We start from the raw sequence: 17,623 nt of genomic DNA, 5'->3' as shown, positions 1-17,623 counted from the left end.
GATTCCACCTCACACCAGTCAGAATGGCTAAGATCAAAAATTCAGGTGACAGCAGATGCTGGTGAGGATGTGGAGAAAGAGGAACACTCCCCCATTGTTGGTAGAATTGAAAGCTTGTATAACCACTCTGGAAATTATTCTGGTGGTTACTCAGAAAATTGGAGATAGTACTAATGGAGGATCCCCCAATAACTCTCCAGGTCATATATCTAGATGTTCCAAGTGGTAAGAAGGAAACATGATCCACTATGTTCACAGCAGCCTTATTTATAGCCAGAAGCTGGAAAGAACCCAGATGTCCCTCAATAGAGAAATGGATACAGAAAAATGTGGTACATTTACCAATGGAGTACTACACAGCTATTAAAAAGAATGAATTTATGAAATTCCTAGGCAAATGGATAGACCAGGAGGGCATCAACCCGAGTGAGGTAACCCAATTACAAGAGAACTCACATGATTTGTACTCACTGATAAGTGGATATTAGCCCAGAAAATTAGAATACCCAAGATACAAGATACAATTTGCAAAACACATGAAACTCAAGAAGAAAGAAGACCAAAGTGTGGACACTTTGCCCCTTCTTAAAATTGGGAACAAAACAACCATGGAAGGAGTTACAGAGACAAAGTTTGGAGTTGAGACAAAAGGATGGACCATCTAGAAACTGCCATTCCCGGGGATCCATTCCATAATCAGCCTGCAAATGCTGACACCATTGCATATACCAGCAAGATTTTGCTGAAACGACCCTGAAATAGCTTTCTCTTATGAGGCTATGTCGGGGCTTGGAAAATGCAGAAGTGGATGTTCACAGTCATCTATTGGATGGAACACAGGGTCCCCAATGGAGGAGCTAGAGAAAGTTCCCAAGGAGCTAAAGGGGTCTGCATCCCTATAGGTGGAATTAACCAGTACCTCTGGAGCTTTTGTCTCTAGCTTTTGTACCTAGTAGGCCATCTTTGGGAAGAGAGGCCCCTTGGTCTTGCAAACTTTATATGCTTCAGAACATCAGAATGCCAGGGCCAAGAAGTGGGAGTTGGGCGGGGGGGAGTAGTGGAGTGGGGGAAGAGGGTCTGGGGGACTTTTGGGATAGCATTTGAAATGTAAATGAAGAAAATATCTAATTAAAAAAAATAAAAAAAATATATCCTTTCTATATACGAGTAGTAAAGTTCTTCAAAAAGAAATGAGAGCCATCCCATGACAATCTTCTTATAACTGGAAAAAGAAACGCCCTCTTAAAATTCATATGAAAACAGAAAATACCTAGGGTATGCTAAGCAATCCTTCGGGTGTAAAATTATTCTAGATATATTGCAATACTTCATCTGAAAACATCACTGTAGAAGTTGGCAAGGCATAGTCTTTTTTAAGGCTATGATGTTATACAGCTCCTATCTTTTGACTTAAAGTTTCAGAGTTTTAGATCTTTGGTCCATTTTGAATTACTTTCTTTAATGGGGTTAATCAGGGCCTAGTTAACTCTTTAAAACTAATTTAACACTGGTGTTACTTTTGGCAACACAGGTTTTTGGAAAGACTGTCCTTTCTCCGTGGAGTTGTGGTAGCAACATTACAAACATTTTTTGACTTAGTGCACAGGACAAAGTTAGTAGATCTGCATGTGATTTCATCAGAGTATATATTTTATCCAGGACAGTACCATGGTCACGATTTCTACAGTATAGTAGCGGGTTAAATCCTGGTTTATGCAATAGTATGCTCTCTAGTTTTCTTCCATTTTGAAATTATTTTACCTACTTGGGGATGCTTGAACATTTACATGACTTTTATATATTTTACATATATCTTGGGGTATTCAACTTGTCTTATATATTACAGGTTTATGTCAATTTTCTATTTATTCATGATTTAGTCTTTGTAGCTCTTTATTTACAGTAATTTGTCATTTCATTTTGTTTGTACAATGTCTTGCTTTATATCCCCACTGTCCCTCTACAATTCTTTTCACTTCTGTAGAGATAGTACTGATATCTCTACTTTAATTTCTTTTTGGTTTATTTGATAACTAATAGATTTTAAAGAGAGTAATACTTAGCAAGTGTTGTGGATAGCTCTGGGGCTAATTATTTTTTATGTTAATTCCATTCTCCTTTGAGGGGCTCCGATTAAGGAATGAGTCAGCACTCAGGTGATTTCCTGTAAATCTGATTCCCACCTTAATTTGTAAAATAAAGGAGAGCTGATGATTGGTAAAATAAAGGGAAGTTGGAGAGGGAGGTGGGAAGAGAAAAGGATAAAGTGGAAGAGGAAGAGGACTCAGAGGAAAAGGAAGAAGATAAAAAGCAGAGAAGAAGCACATGGCCTGGAGAAACTGCAAGTTCTAAGGGGTATCATAGATGTGGAAGATGGTAGTGTAGCAGTAGATCTGCCCAATCTAGGTGCACAGCATGTAATCACATTAATTGTGTTGTGTTTTCATTGCTGGGACATAATTGGGTTGAAGATTTACAGCTACAGGCAAGAAAAGATATATTCAGTTAGTTATTTTGCAAATGTTATAAATTTTTTTTTGTATCTTAGGTCCAGCATGGGTATCTTCTTTGAAACTCCTTCATTTGTTTGTAGTGAAATATTTTTATTTCCTCCTCATTTTTTTTTGTGTGCATTCAACAGCTAATTTCTAGTTACAATAGAGATTTAATTTATCACTCTAATATTATAATTCTGACTTCAATTATACCAGTGTAACTTTTCCTTCTTAGATTCCATATGAGCTTCATAGCAACATCCTAGTTGCTGATGTCATAAAAGTGCCTATCTATATTTCTGAAAGTGAACATAATAATTACATACCCAATTCTCTACATTATGCAGAAAAATTGTGGTTTTGCATACCAATGCTGCAACATATTCTTATCTATGCTAGTAATTTTTAGGATGTATTTATGTCTTAAGATAGGCAGGAAGCAAAAAGAGGAGTGACTAGGCATGCTGATATTACCAGTGATAATTACAATAGTTCCTGCAACCACTCTTACTCAAATTTCTATTTCTGTATATAGCTCTTGTTACTGTCTCACGTAGTGTTTTCGCACTCTGCATAATCCCTTTCAGTATTCTTTTTTGAGTGGGTATAGCTGTGGGGACATTGTGATCTTCTATTTATTTGAGAATCACCCAATTTTACCTTCAGTTTGGAAAAATAGTTTTGTTGTATATATAATTTTTTGTGGCAAGTTGGGCTTACTGATATAGGCTTGTGATTCAAGCTTCAGGGACAGAGGTCGGAGGCTCATAATGCCTACTGGGAATATGGAGTTAGTTCAAAGACAGCATAGACACGTTTGAAATACTCTGCTTTAAGAGAATAAGAGAGTAAGAAGACCAGTGATATGGCCTAGAGATCAAGCACAGGAGGCTATAATCATAATCCACACTGTATAATTGTAGTCAATATAACAGTTGCCTAAGAGTTGCTTATTGTATTTTAGAACTTTGAATACCTGAAACTACTGCCTTCTAGTCTCCTAAGGTTTCTGAAAAAAAAATTCTTTTGAGAGTTCTTGTCAGGAATTTGAGCTTTCTGGGTTCCTGAGATTGAACTCAGCTGTTCAGACATGATTGCAAGGAACTTTACCAAGTGAGCAAACATGTTGGTTTCTTTATGAGTCTGTTTTGTGTTTTCTGTGTACTTTCTAACAATATGCCTTCACAGCATGGAGTGCTGTGGTCTCTCCTAACGGTCTCCTACTTCAAAGTCTCACTATAGCCACCTTTCTTTGAACCTCCCTCACCTATAATATAATTTTGTTGTACCCATTGCCAACTTTGTTTTTTGTTATTTGGAATTACATAGTTTAGTAAGATTATCAAAACTATCTGCTCAGATTTCTGCCATGCACATAATTCACTAGTCTATATTAATTATTATCTTATTTTGTGATATTCATCAGTCTCCACCATGTCAAGGATCAATCTGTTTGTAAACTCCAGGCAATTTCAAAATTTTCCAAACCAGAAAATTTTTCCCAGGTCATGTCTTTGCGTTCTTCATACATTCAAGGTCTTCTATTGATTTCATCTTTTATGTGCAGAATGCTAACATGAAATTCATAAAATTTAATTTGGTGTATAGATTGTTCTATCCCTAAAAGCACTCCAAGAGTCACTTGAGTGGGAGGTCTAAGGCATACCACAGTGAACAGAGGCACAATATGAATTGTCTACTGTCATCTGTTTAATCACCTGTAATCTTCAGAACACAGAGGCTTCATATGAGTGCCAATGAACAGTTGTATATAGCAACTGTATATTACCTTTTGTATCAATAAAGTTTTAAATTTTCTTTTTTTTCATTCTTATGTTTCTTTATTGGGTATTTATATCATTTACATTTCCAATGCTATCCCAAAAGTCCCCCACATGCTCCCCCACCCACCCACTCGCACTTCTTGGCCCTGTTGTTCCCCTGTACTGAGGCATATAAAGTTTGCATGACCAATGGGCCTCTCTTTCCACTGATGGCCGACTAGGCCATCTTCTGATTCATATGCAGCTAGAGATGGACCATCTAGAGACTGCCATATTTGGGGATCCATCCCATAATCAGCTTCCAAATGCTGACACCATTGCATTCACTAGCAAGATTTTGCTGAAAGGACCCAGATAGAGCTGTCTCTTTTGAGACTATGCCGGGGCCCAGCAAACACAGACGTGGATGCTCACAGTCAGCTATTGGATGGAACACAGGGCCCCCAATGGAGGAGCTAGAGAAAGTACCCAAGGAGCTAAAGGGATCTGCAATCCTATAGGTGGAACAACAATATGAACTAACCAGTTTTAAATTTTCTTAAGCAAATAGATAGTACCAAAACAATTTTTTATATCCCAGAGTAACATACATGAATTAAAAAATGCTTTAAAAAAATCCCATGTGCAAATAAGTATAATTATTAGTGCATTATATAAATTAGTTTCATTGTATAAATAAGGGGGGGTATAAGTGACTATATTAACAATGAATAGGAGTGTATCTAAAGCATATGACCTTGAAGTAGATGAAGGATTTCAGACTTGTTAGCTTTCTCTCGTGGGAAGACATTTTTGTTATATTTTTTTCCTGGAAAGTGAAACTAATTTTGATATAACTCAAATCAACTTTAAGCGATGGCCTTTTGTGCTTATGGAGTCCTTGCTAATGAGTATGTAAAAAAGAAAAGGAATGAACAGCAATTAGGCTAAATGTCCCCCCCCCCCCATGGATTGAACACTTAACTGGATGTTCAATGCACTTAAAGGAAAGAATCATGCACAAAGGAGCCCTGTCTTTGCCTGTGTAGCCTTCAATGTGTTCTGGGGATCAGCCAGATGCAATTGTGCCTTCTACTCTGTTACTGTCCCTATTAGTCTGCTAATTTTCATGACTATGTTTGAGAGACTGTACCTGCACAAAACTCTGGAGAGAGAGAGAGAAAGAGAGAAAGAAAGAATATGAGTATGTGAAAGAGATACTATAATGTATTGTAATCATATATAATATATAAGATATAATATATGTGTATGTGTTTGTAAGTGTGAGTATACCATATATTATGTATAAGGCAAGGAAAAGGACAGAATTTTTCCTTCTAGTAGAAGAAGCGAGATAAACCACAACCTCTTTCTCTCTCACACTGTCTCTCTGGCTCAATTCTGCTGGCTTTGTCTTAGGGACTCTTCCATAATATATGTCCCAGCCAATAGACAAGAGCTGGGAACTCTCATCAGCACTGTGTCTCAACCATTCCCTTTGCTCTTCAGGGAACTCTAATGAGCTGATCCCACTCATCAACATCCTGGAGATGGTGTGTTTCTGTGATGCTCAGGACTCTTCTATTGTTGCTTGAGGGACAGTGACTCTGTTAGCTACAAAAATTCAGATATTCCTTCTAAAGTTTCTGATTCATAGAAACTATTTTTGGTTTGGATGAAAGTAGAAAGTTAATTACTTCAAGTATGGTATTTGCACATGCATGTACACGTATTTGTACATGCTTATAGATACCAGCGGTTGACATCAAGATGTCTTCCTCAACTACTTCTATATTGTGCTCACCATTTTGTCTAGACAGCTTGTTCAACAAGCCCTGATGACTGGCTTGTCTCTCTATACTCCTTAACCCCCATGTTGGATTTATAGGTGCATGCAGCTCTATACAGCTTTTGTATGTGTAAGGGATATCTAACTGAAGTCTTCATGGTGACACAGGAAGCCCACTGAGCTGTCATTGCAGCCTGGACATTTTTTTTAATGTTTCATGCACAGGAAAATGAAACTAAATATACCAATGAAATTAATAGCTGTAAGATGGCATGGGTTTAGTTTCCATGTGTGCGAAAAAATTACAGACTAACTTTCAGACTTCTACTTGTAACATGTTTCCCTTTAGGTCTTCTTCATATACCATCTAACTACATTTTTTTCCTCTAATAAAACCACATCATGTACAACAGTCTGCTTCTTACAGGAGACATTTACTTTCAACTAGGAATAATAAAATTCCACAATGCTACCTATTAAAGACAGAGAGTTTTCTTACTTTCATAAATTAATATTTATTTCCCATTAAAAAATAGCTGTACATTTAATTGCTGTATAGTTTTTCAGACAAAGAAAAACAGATGAAGAAATTTATCACAGCAGATTCTGCACTGTATGGCAAAATGAAACAAGCAATCAGAAGAACGAGTTTGAGATATGTAGTTAACACAATGCAGACTAAGCGCACTAGCAAGGGATTTACAGCTCTCAGATTCACCAAGATCTTGAGAAATACACCGTTGCTCATTAGCTGAGAAACTGAGAAGAGTAATGAGTGAGGCTTGCAGACTAGCTCATAAAAGAGCAGATCTGACACCGAGGCACAATGAAACACAATTAAACTGTTCTCAAGACAATTCATAAAAGGATGAAATGCATTGCACCAAGTTTTATGACCTAATAAAACTAAAATGTACATTCACCCTCCTGGAAAGGTTTATGGAGAGGAAGGAGAGACAAGGTAATATAAACAGACGGCTTTGGTGGCTGCTGAGGTTCTCTGTAAAAGGACAGGTGTGTGAGGCTTCACTTGCAATAAAACAGAAAGATACTGGGGTTGAGAGATGTTATGCTTTCTTCTTCTGAGTCTTCTAAATATATACGTATTTGTTTTGCCTAAGCAAATTTATCAATATTGAAATGCAAGTTTAGAAAACTGAAGTTAAAAACTATGAAGTTCTGCAAGCTAACCCCACATTTTTATCTTTAACTTGCTTTCCAAAACAAATGTATTTATGGTGGATTAGAGGTGGGGTTTATAGATATTTGAAATGTATACTTTACAAAGAATAAAATTTTCCAGTACAACAGGTAATATGATGAAGAGTAAAATTCCTCATACTCTTAGTTATTTGCATGGAAACAGAAGATTTAAAGTTTGTTTATGATTCTAATCAACACAGATACTATTGTCTATTTTTAACCTTAATTGCTCATTGAACAAATATGACTAAATAATATAATATATAAGATAACACAAGTACTGACCTACTAGAGGAGTTTCATAGGCCCTCTATCAACAGCATAGAAACTGGTTCCCTGATTCAAGTGTTTATCACTGCAACAACATCCTCTTACCACACTTCTCTTCTTACAGGTTTTCAGTGAAGAAAACTGTGGAGGAAGGATAGAGGAAGCCTCCAATGAATAGGTTAAGTAATGGATAAAATCCTGAGGGAATGTTTGTTTGATATGGGCATAGTTGTGTCACAAACTGATGCCTCAAACCCATGTTAACAGTCAAGTGCTGGCATGCTCTGGAGAGAAGCTCACAAATAAAAGTCAAAGCAAACAAAGAAATGAAAAACAAAACAAAACATCCACCAACAACCTGCCTCCTTCAAAAGAAAAGTAAACAACATAAAAAAAAAGAAAAATATGAGAACACATTTCAGTTCAGTGGATGTAGGTGAGGTACATACAGAACGGAAAATCATTAGGTGTAGATGAGGGACACACATAACATAAAAGGTGGGTAGTCATACTTTGGCAAAGATTTTTGGGACAAGTATAATCTAGAGATAGGTAATCATATATTGGTGCTTTGAAGGGTATTTTGAGTATCTGGTAGTAAGGTGAACACATTAGAGCCTCACCTGTTCTTGGACCTTGGACTATGTTTAGGAGACATGCTCTTGTTTCCAGAAGTGGGTAGTAAGTTCAGCTGATAGGGAGAAAGAGGGAGAAGGAATTAAGCATAAATATGTGTCCCAAGGACCCAGGTGTTTTCACCTTCTCTTTGTGGATGTGACAAACAACACAATCTTTTTTAAAATGTGACTTTCTATTTCTTAAGATTTGGGGCTTATTCCATGCACTTGCTCCAGGTTTATGTAGCAGAGACTGAGTCTGTCAGCATTTCTTCTAGATACTAGTAACAATCTGTGAGAGTTAAACTATGAGTCTATTTACCCACCTAAGTTATGATATACTCAAAGCAAATGGACAAATAACAATTTCAGTTATTCTGCAAGTTATTCTATTAATTTAAAGAATAATTTATAGAACATAAATTCTGCTCCCAGAAAGGCATGTTAATGTCCTAATTTTGAGTATTTCACAATATGACTTGGTTTGAAACATTTTTGTTGTGACTGTAGTTAGTTTATATAAGGTCAGGCCATTTTTGGAGTAAGGAGAGTGAGAAGTTAGTGCTTTCTGACTGGTATTCTGACAAGAGTACTGAATGAAAGGAGAGCATCTGATGCCATGTGATAATGACAGCAGGGATCTAGGTGTGGCAGTTGCAAGGCAAGGGATGTACAGACATCTAAAAGCCAATAGATGCTGCAGAAAAGCAAGGAAAAGACACTGCTTCAGCTTTCAGTTTTAAGTTAAAAATATAAGTATTAATATGTAAGTGAATAATGAATTATATATATATGCACATACATGCATATATAAATAATATATTCCCTCTAGTGAATGGGAAATACTTTCATAAAATAATTTAATTACTGGTGACATTAAAACTGATGAAATTGATTTATCTGTGTTGTGACTCTACTGGAATAGGCAGTAACTGATTGTCAGTTATTTAAATACATCTGCATCAGCATTATTTAGGCAGCTTCATAATAAATGAGCACAAGAAAATCAGTCAAGTTATGCTTTCACATTCTGCTTCTTTTTCATTAGAGAAAAAAGAATAAAACAAATCCAGTGCATGGCAGTTTGGAAGCATTCTTTTTAGGGAAATAAAAATATAGTAATGCATTAGTTTCTTTTTAGCATGGTAATATGCTGAGTCTTTGAATTATTCTCAGCAACAACACAGCTCACCTGGTGCTGGGGATTTCCTTACATAAAGGTTTGCCCTGGTCTTACTTGTTTGTCCATTTGTGTGTCTGTTTTCTGTGTAAGCCTGCATGTACATGGATGCCATGGTGTATGTGTGAGGGTCAGAGGACAGTTTTATGGAATTAGGTTATTCTTTCCATTATGTGAGTCCCAGGAATTGAACTTATATCATCTGGTCAGTTACCAAGTTCACTAAGCCATTTTGAAAGCAAGTCTTGCCCTTAGTTTTAATATTCCACTGATCAAAAAATAATAATAGGTACTGAAAACAATAGCTGGTAGTAACCATTGTAGTTACTGAGACTGCAACAACTTGAAATCTCGACAAGTTACTACAATAGGATACATAAAGAACAACAGGCTGTGTGCATGAGCATGGAGATGCTTCCCTTGCACTGTCTACTTAGAGACCTAGAGCTTTAGTTAAATGTTATCTTCAACACCTGATATCAAGTCCCCTGTGCATTTCACAATATTAAGTAATCTGCATTGATAGCCATCCTTACTCTTTCTTTTTCATGTTCTTGTGCCTTTTGCATCTGTAAGGCAAAGAACATAGTCAATAAGACAAATCGGCAACCTATAGATTGGGAAAAAGTCTTCACTAACCCTACATCCAATAGAGGGCAAATATCCAAAATATATAAAGAACTCAAGAAGCTAACAACAACAACAATAACAACAAAACCCAAAAAACTCAATCAAAAAATGGGGTATAGAACTAAACCAAGAATTCATAATAGAATAATCTTGATTGGCTGAGAAGCACCTAAAGAAAAGTTCAAAGTCCTTAGTGATCAGAGAAATGCAAATCATAATGAACAAGATTCCACCTTACACCAATCAGAATGGCTAAAATTAAAACCTCAGGTGACAACACATGTTGGCGAGGATGTGGAGAAAGAGAGACACTCCTCCCTTGCTGATTGGATTGCAAACTGGTATAATCAATCACTTTGGAAATCAATCTGAAGGTTTGGAAATCATCCTGACGGCCCAGCAATACCACTCTTGGGAATATACCCAAAAGATGTCTTACCATGCCACAGGGGTACTTGTTCCACTATGTTTATAGCAGCCTTATTTGTGATAGCCAGAACCTGGAAACAACCCAGATGTCTCACAACAAAAGAATGGATACAGAAAATGTGGTTCATTTCATTGTGTAATGGAATACCACTCAGATATTAAGAATGAGGACATCCTGAGTTTTGCTGGCAAATGGATAGAACTAGAAAATATCATCCTGAGTGAGGTAACTCAGACCCAAAAGGGCATGCATAGAATGTACTCACTAATAAGTGGATATTAGCCAAGAAAAGAAAGAAGAAAGAAAGAGAGAAAGAAAGGAAGAAATAAAAGGAAAGAAAGGAAGAAAGAAAGAAAGAAAGAAAGAAAGAAAGAAAGAAAGAAGGGAGGGNGAAGGAAGGAAGGAAGGAAGGAAGGAAGGAAGGAAGGAAGGAAGGAAGGAAGGAAGGAAGGAAGGAAGGAAGGAAGGAAGAAAATGTACAGAATATCCAAGACAGTCCACAGAACTCAAAAAGTTCAACAAGCTGAAGGGCCCAAGTGAGGACACCTGAGTGGGGGGGGGGGAGAAGAAAGAAATCACAAGTGGAGAGGGAGGGAAAGACTTGGGAGGGAAAGTGGACATGGGGTAGGGAGGGAAAGGGGAACCTGATCTGATATTGGGTGAGGGAAGCCCTGAGGACCAGCAGAAAGAGTGAAAATAAACCACCTCCGAGGTAGGAGATTGGGGGACCCCCCAGAATGTACCAGAGACCTGAGAGGTGAAAGACTCCCAGGACTCAAAGGGAGGAACCTCAGATGAAATGCCCGACAGTAAGGAGAAGGAATTTATAGAACCCACCTCCAGCAGGAAGACAGGACATCAAGTGAGGGATGGGGTTGCCATCCTACAGTCACAACTCTGACCCATAATTGTTTCTGTCTGAAAGAATTACAGGAACAGAAATGGAGAGGAGCCTGAGGAAAAGAAGGTCCAGGAACAGGCCCAAAGTGCAATCCTGCTCAAGTGGAGGTTCCAAGACCTGACACGATTACTGAGGCTATTGAGTGCTTACAAAAAGGGACCTAGCATGACCACACTCCAGAACATCCAACAGGCAGATGAAAGAGTCAGATGCAGATATTTGTACCCAATGGATGGAAACAGCTGAACCCTGTTGTTAAATTAGAGAAGGCTGGAAGAAGCTGAGGAGGAAGGCAACCTTGTAGGAGCACCAGCAGTCTCAATTAACCTGGATCCCTGAGATCTATCAAACACTGGACAACCAAACAGGCAGCATACACCAGCTGATATGACGCCACCACCACATATATAGCAGAGGACTGCTCGGCCTGGGTTCAATTAGAGAAGATGCACCTATCCCTCAAGATACTGGAGGCCCCAGGGAGTTTAGAGGTCAGGTGGGGTGGGAGGTGTGGGGTGGGGATATCCTCATGGAGACGGGTGTGGGGATTAGGTATTGGGTGTGGAACAGTCAGATGGTTGACTGGAGTGGATGGGATGGAATAAAATCTGGAGTGTAGTAAAATAAATAAATAAATAAAACTGAAAAAAAAGAAAAAATACATGTGTTGCAATAAATTATTACAAAATGTAAATGATAAAAAATTAGAAAATATATTCAATTACACACAACTAATTTAAACACCAGTGTTAAGGTATATAATGCCAGCCACCCTAAAACACATGATCATTTATGTTCATTATAATCATGATCCTCGTACTTTTGTGCATAGAAGCATATCATGTGGAAAATGAAGACTGTCAGAAGGATCCTTTTTCAAAACTACTATGCACTTACTCACTATATTACAAAAGATTTATTCAGAAGCAAGAACGAAGATTAGTCGATTTTCATGTGTGTCTACTCATATACTGTTTCTTGTACAAAACTAGATATTTTAAAGATATGTTAAATAAGGCATCTATAATTACCATACATGGAAACAGGAATAAATCTCCAAATATATATATCCCTAGGGCGTGTAGATAGCCACATAAAATATTTCACCTAGTTGTGAACTTTTGTATTACACTTATCATTTTTACTATTAGAATTTATGTCATATTATGAACAAAAAATATTTCCAGTGGTGTGATGGTTGTAGCACTTAAATATTAGGGATAACCAACAATGGTCAAGTTAAGGACCACTCAATAGGAAGAAATCCATACCTTGGACTATAAACTTCTAAGTTCACCTGGCTAGTGAAGTCATAGACCTAAAGAAAACTGTCAGGTTTCTAAGCTGTAGAAGTCTTAGCTCAGTTCTAAGTACCTCTTCCAAAAAACGTACCAATATAACACTCACTCCTGGTCAAGGAAGGCTCTTTTCACAGCAACAACTATGGAAAATTCCACAGCTTATCAAATTTCAGAGAACAACCAACCACATGTCGCCTAGTTCTAACTGGTACATCTACAACTCAACCTCTGCATCTAAGTCTCAGAGAATGTCATGGAAGGACAGGGCAGAAAGACTGTAGGAACCAGGACACCTAGATGGCTACTGTGAGATAGTGTCTTTTACATATGACATGTAGTTACACCCATGATATTTTTCACAATGAATAAGCACACAAAAAAGAATTGCACAACAATAGGAGCCAGCAAGATTTATACATATGGGTATGAAGAAAATTTCATGTAGACATCACAAATTTGAGAATTAGAGGAATGGTGAGAATTGAAGGGGAAAAAAGTAAGACTGAAATGATCTGGTGGGGTGCGGGTGGGGGTATGGGGACATCCTCTTGGAGATGGGGGGAGGAGGAATGAAATGAGGAACAGTCAGAGGACAGACCAGGAAGGGGATAACAACTAGACTGTAAAAAAAAAAAATCAAATAATAATAATAATAACATAAAAAGGAAATTATGTGAACCCAACAGTCCTATATGAAATTCTCAAATTCTTATAAAATGAGAAAAGTAAATGTTTTAGAGTGCAAAAATAATAAAAATAACCCCATACACACATGAACAGATGCACACATACACTCAAAATACTCAGCAGCAGTCTCTACCTTTATTGTTTGTTCTTTTATTATTTATTTACTTTATGTACTGACTATAGTGTCCCCTCCCTCCTCTCTTCCCACTATCCCCCTTACCTCCCCTACCAATCCCATTTATCTTTCCTCTCATAAAAGTGGAGGCTTCTCATGAATATCAAACAGCCTTGGAGTGTCCATTTGCAGTAAGACTAAGCTAGGTGCATCTTCTATTGGGGCTAGATAAGTCAGCCCAGCTAAGGGAAAGGGATCCAAAGGGAGGCAATATAATTAGAGACAGTCCCTGCTCCTTCTTTAGGAGTCTCAAGTGGAGACACAGCTGCACATCAATTATATATGTGTAGAGGGCCTAAGTCCATCCCTTTTATGCTCTCTGGTTGGCAGTTCAGTTGCTATGAGCCCCTAGGGTCTCAGGTTAATTGATTCTGTAGGTTTTCTTGTGGTCCCTTTGAACCCACCAGCTCCCTCAATCCTCTGCCCCTCTTCCACAAGACTCCCCAAGCTTCATTTAATGTTGGTCAGTGGGTCTCTGCATCAATTTCCACTCAGTTGCTGGGTGATAACAGGCTCGGTGCCTGGCTGAAAATATAGCAGAGTATCATGAGGAGTGCCATGGCATGGCTCTCTACTCAGCCAGTCATTGGTTGGCTCTTCCCTCAAGTTCTGCTGCATACTCCATGTTTTACCCCTGCATATATCTTGGCCCTCTGGAGTATATTTAGTGTCAGCCTCCCAGAAGAACTCATCTCCAATTACAACAGTACCCTCCTCTAGAAGGCATCCTGAAGAACTTGCCTGATACCTGTTTTAGTCATTTTTTAATATAGTATATGAATAGAGTGTATTCTAAAATAATGATAAAGAATATGGCAGAATGAAAGCATGTCAGTAACATAACATTTCGTTATCATTAGCAAGTGTTACCAAATACATGTGATCATAAGTACTGTGGTTTTATGACGCCGGCAGCACTGTAGGCCTATTTCAACAAGTCTCAGCTAGAGTTCTTAATGAGTGGGTTGCATTGTTAACTTATAATAGCTGTGACAATGCACAGGTGATAAGATTTTTTTTCTTTCAACTCCATTCTATAAAGCCCTCAGTGTTCTATGAAAATGTCTCGATGTGGAACTTTATTGTGTTCTAAAATGTGGATTGGAGCTACACTTACTACAGTTAATCTCTCCTTTAAGCAGGTACATCCTGGCATCTTGGGAACTAAGAATCATTCTTGATTAGACAGTGATGCACTCACTCTCTAGGGACTCTTCTGTCTGTTATGACCCCTGGCCACAGGTCAGAGGATATTTGGAGCTTTAGGAATTTGGAAGCATTGCTTCTTTGCCGTGTTTCGCCTTCTCTGCAGTTAGACATGCTTCAGTGTGCATCCTGTATGTGCACCATGCACTTCCAAGCGCTACCCTTCCTGTACCGCCTGAGGTTATTTTAGTCCTAGATATGAGGTTTCTTTGACACTACAGTCTTCCAGAAAGTGTTAGTGAGCTCCCAGAGTCTGCCTCCACAAGTTCCATATGTCTGCTTCTATATATGAACTTTCAGGTTCTACTCAAAGTTACCTACAAACATTTTCTTTATTTCTATAAACCAATGACCTCTGTATTGAAGACCTTGATGTCACTTTGACACACAGGGTAAGCATTTCCCCAATTTTCCAGGATTGGTGACAATAATTTCCATCCTATTATTTGCTGTTGACGTTTTAGTAACACTCTATCTTTTTTAATTTCTAGAACCTTCACCATTGAAATGTGTTTCTAATCTATTTTATCACTGTTTAAAGCCCACCTAACCATTGCCTGATCTTATAACTTATTCATAGTCCCTGGAAAAAAGACAATATAAACACCATTGTGATAACTTCTGGCCTCAGGGATTTGGGCAAAAATGAATTTGTTATTTTCATTATTATTCACTTGCAAATTGTACACATATAGGTAATGGATCTTGATCCTATTTAGTTCTTCCCCTTTAAGCTCTTCTCAGTCCTCCCATTCTCATGCCTGCGTCTTCCCTGCATCTTGTCCTTTTCCATAACTTACTAACTCTAATCACTGCTGTCCACGTGAACACAGGAGTAGGGCCATCTAGTAGAACATGGACAACACATTAGGGGCTGCTTCTCCTATCCTACCTGACTCTGTATCACAGTAGCCTTCAGGTAGGAAGAGAACATCATCGTCTTCTCACTCAGCCATGCCAGAATCCTAACTGGCTTATCTTGTGCAATTGAATGGCAGAGTATTACAGCCACTATGAATTCATGGATGCGATGGAACTTTGCCTTTCAATATTTCTTCATTACAGAAACATTCAATTTCATCCCAGCCATTAAGAAATTATTACATATTTGTATTTTTATAGAGGCCGTCATTTCAATGTAATGATGGCATGCATTAGAATAAAATTTACTACTTTTAAAACAAACAATCAAAATCAGTGCAACTCTCATATGATCTGTTCTGAAGTCAGTAGTATGTGCTCCATCTGTGTGGTCAAGAAGAATGAGGAAATTATATTATCATAGAATTTAGAAACAGCCTTCCTTCAGTGTCAGATCATGACACTAACATTTTGAAATTTAGTTTCAGGTTTTCTTCCCTATCCTTCCTGACTCAGTCAGAATATGTGCCAAGGACTTGTGCCTGACTCATTTGTTTAAATCTTTAAAAGGCTTCTCAAGTTCTCATCTCACACATAGTAAAGGCAAAGAACTTGTCATTTCTGCTAGGACAAATCAATGTTTTCTGACCAACTATCCTCCAACTTTCACACCTACCTGGTCTTGCCACAACTGAATACCTGCTCTCCAACAACTGCTGAATGTGCTTTCAAAAGGCAAGTTTTGAAATTGTTCTTCTCAGTCCGGAAAGCTCTTTTCTAATATATTCTAGTGTTGTCCCCCCCCCCCCACAGGTCCTTCTAAATGTCTGGTCTCTGATTAGTGTCCCAGATTAGAAAACCATTTCTATGCAAGGAGGATCTTCTTTTTGGTTTCCATCATATTTTCTGAAGGCTTCTCTAGCTGTTTTATGTATCACAGAATAGACAGAGAAACTTTGAGCCATAGTTTCTCCTACAAGATTGCTCTTGTAATTTCTAAACCCAGAATGAAGAGACTTCCTGTATACCCCCAGCAAGATCCAGTAGAGTCATATTACAGCTGGTCTTCTGCATGACAGGTGCGAGGTAACTCTTCATCAAAGTCCTTGAGCTCTGGCCCAGCTCCTTGTATCTGTCATTCCTACTGTTGTAGTATTTGTGCTGGATAGTTTTCTGTCAACTTGACACAATCTAGAAATTTCAGGGAAAAAAAAAAGGAATTCAGAAAATCCCTCCATAAGATCCAGCTATAGTGCATTTTAAAAAAACTATTGCTTGATGTGGTAGAGTCCACTTGCTGGGTTGTTAGCCCTGGTTTTGTACAAAAGGAGGCTGAGCAAGACATGAGGAGCAAGCCAGTAAACAGCATTCCTCTGTGACCTCATCATCAGCTCCTGCCTCTAGGTCCCTGCCCTGTTTGACTTACTGACTTTCTTCAATGATGAACAGCAACATAGAAGTGAAATAAACCATTTCTTCTCCTAGTTGTTTCAGTCATTGTATAGCAATAATAACCCAAACTAAGACAGTGTTTCATTTTTCTCATTAAAAAATCAAAACAAAAATTAACTATTCTATATGCGCCGGAACAAAAATTATACAGACTCCTACTTTCTGAGACAGTTTAGTAAAATTGGAAACTTGGATCCCATTGCACAACCTGGAAGCAGTCCAACATGTTGGAGAGTACCCTTTCCAGGGAGCCCAGCTTGTCTGAATGTCTCTCAGCAGTCCTTCCAATTTATATATGCTGAGAACCTAGTGATTCTGTTCTGTTTCAGGGACTTCCTGAAGCTGTTGCCTTCTTTACATCCTAAGCTAAGGTTCCCCAAGTGGTGGAATGTTTACTTGTTTCAACTCACTTATAACATCCTGTGCCTTACCTAGCTCCCCTCCAAGATGGAAGCTTTAATCCTCAGAAAAAAATTGAAATGAAACACAGAAATACTTCATTTAAATTTCTGCTATAAGACTGTTTAAAAAAGGACCCTGAATACCTGTCTCTTGTGAGGCTATGCCGGGGCTTGGCAAACACAGAAGTGGATGCTCACAGTCAGGTATTAGATGGAACACAGGGCCCCCAATGGAGGAGCTAGAGAAAGTACCCAAGGAGCT

The sequence above is a fragment of the Mus caroli genome, chromosome 15, assembly GCF_900094665.2.
Source record: "Mus caroli chromosome 15, CAROLI_EIJ_v1.1, whole genome shotgun sequence".
Taxonomy (NCBI): domain Eukaryota; kingdom Metazoa; phylum Chordata; class Mammalia; order Rodentia; family Muridae; genus Mus; species Mus caroli.
The sequence above is the reverse complement of the archived record's forward strand: the minus strand, read 5'-3'. Positions refer to the sequence as shown.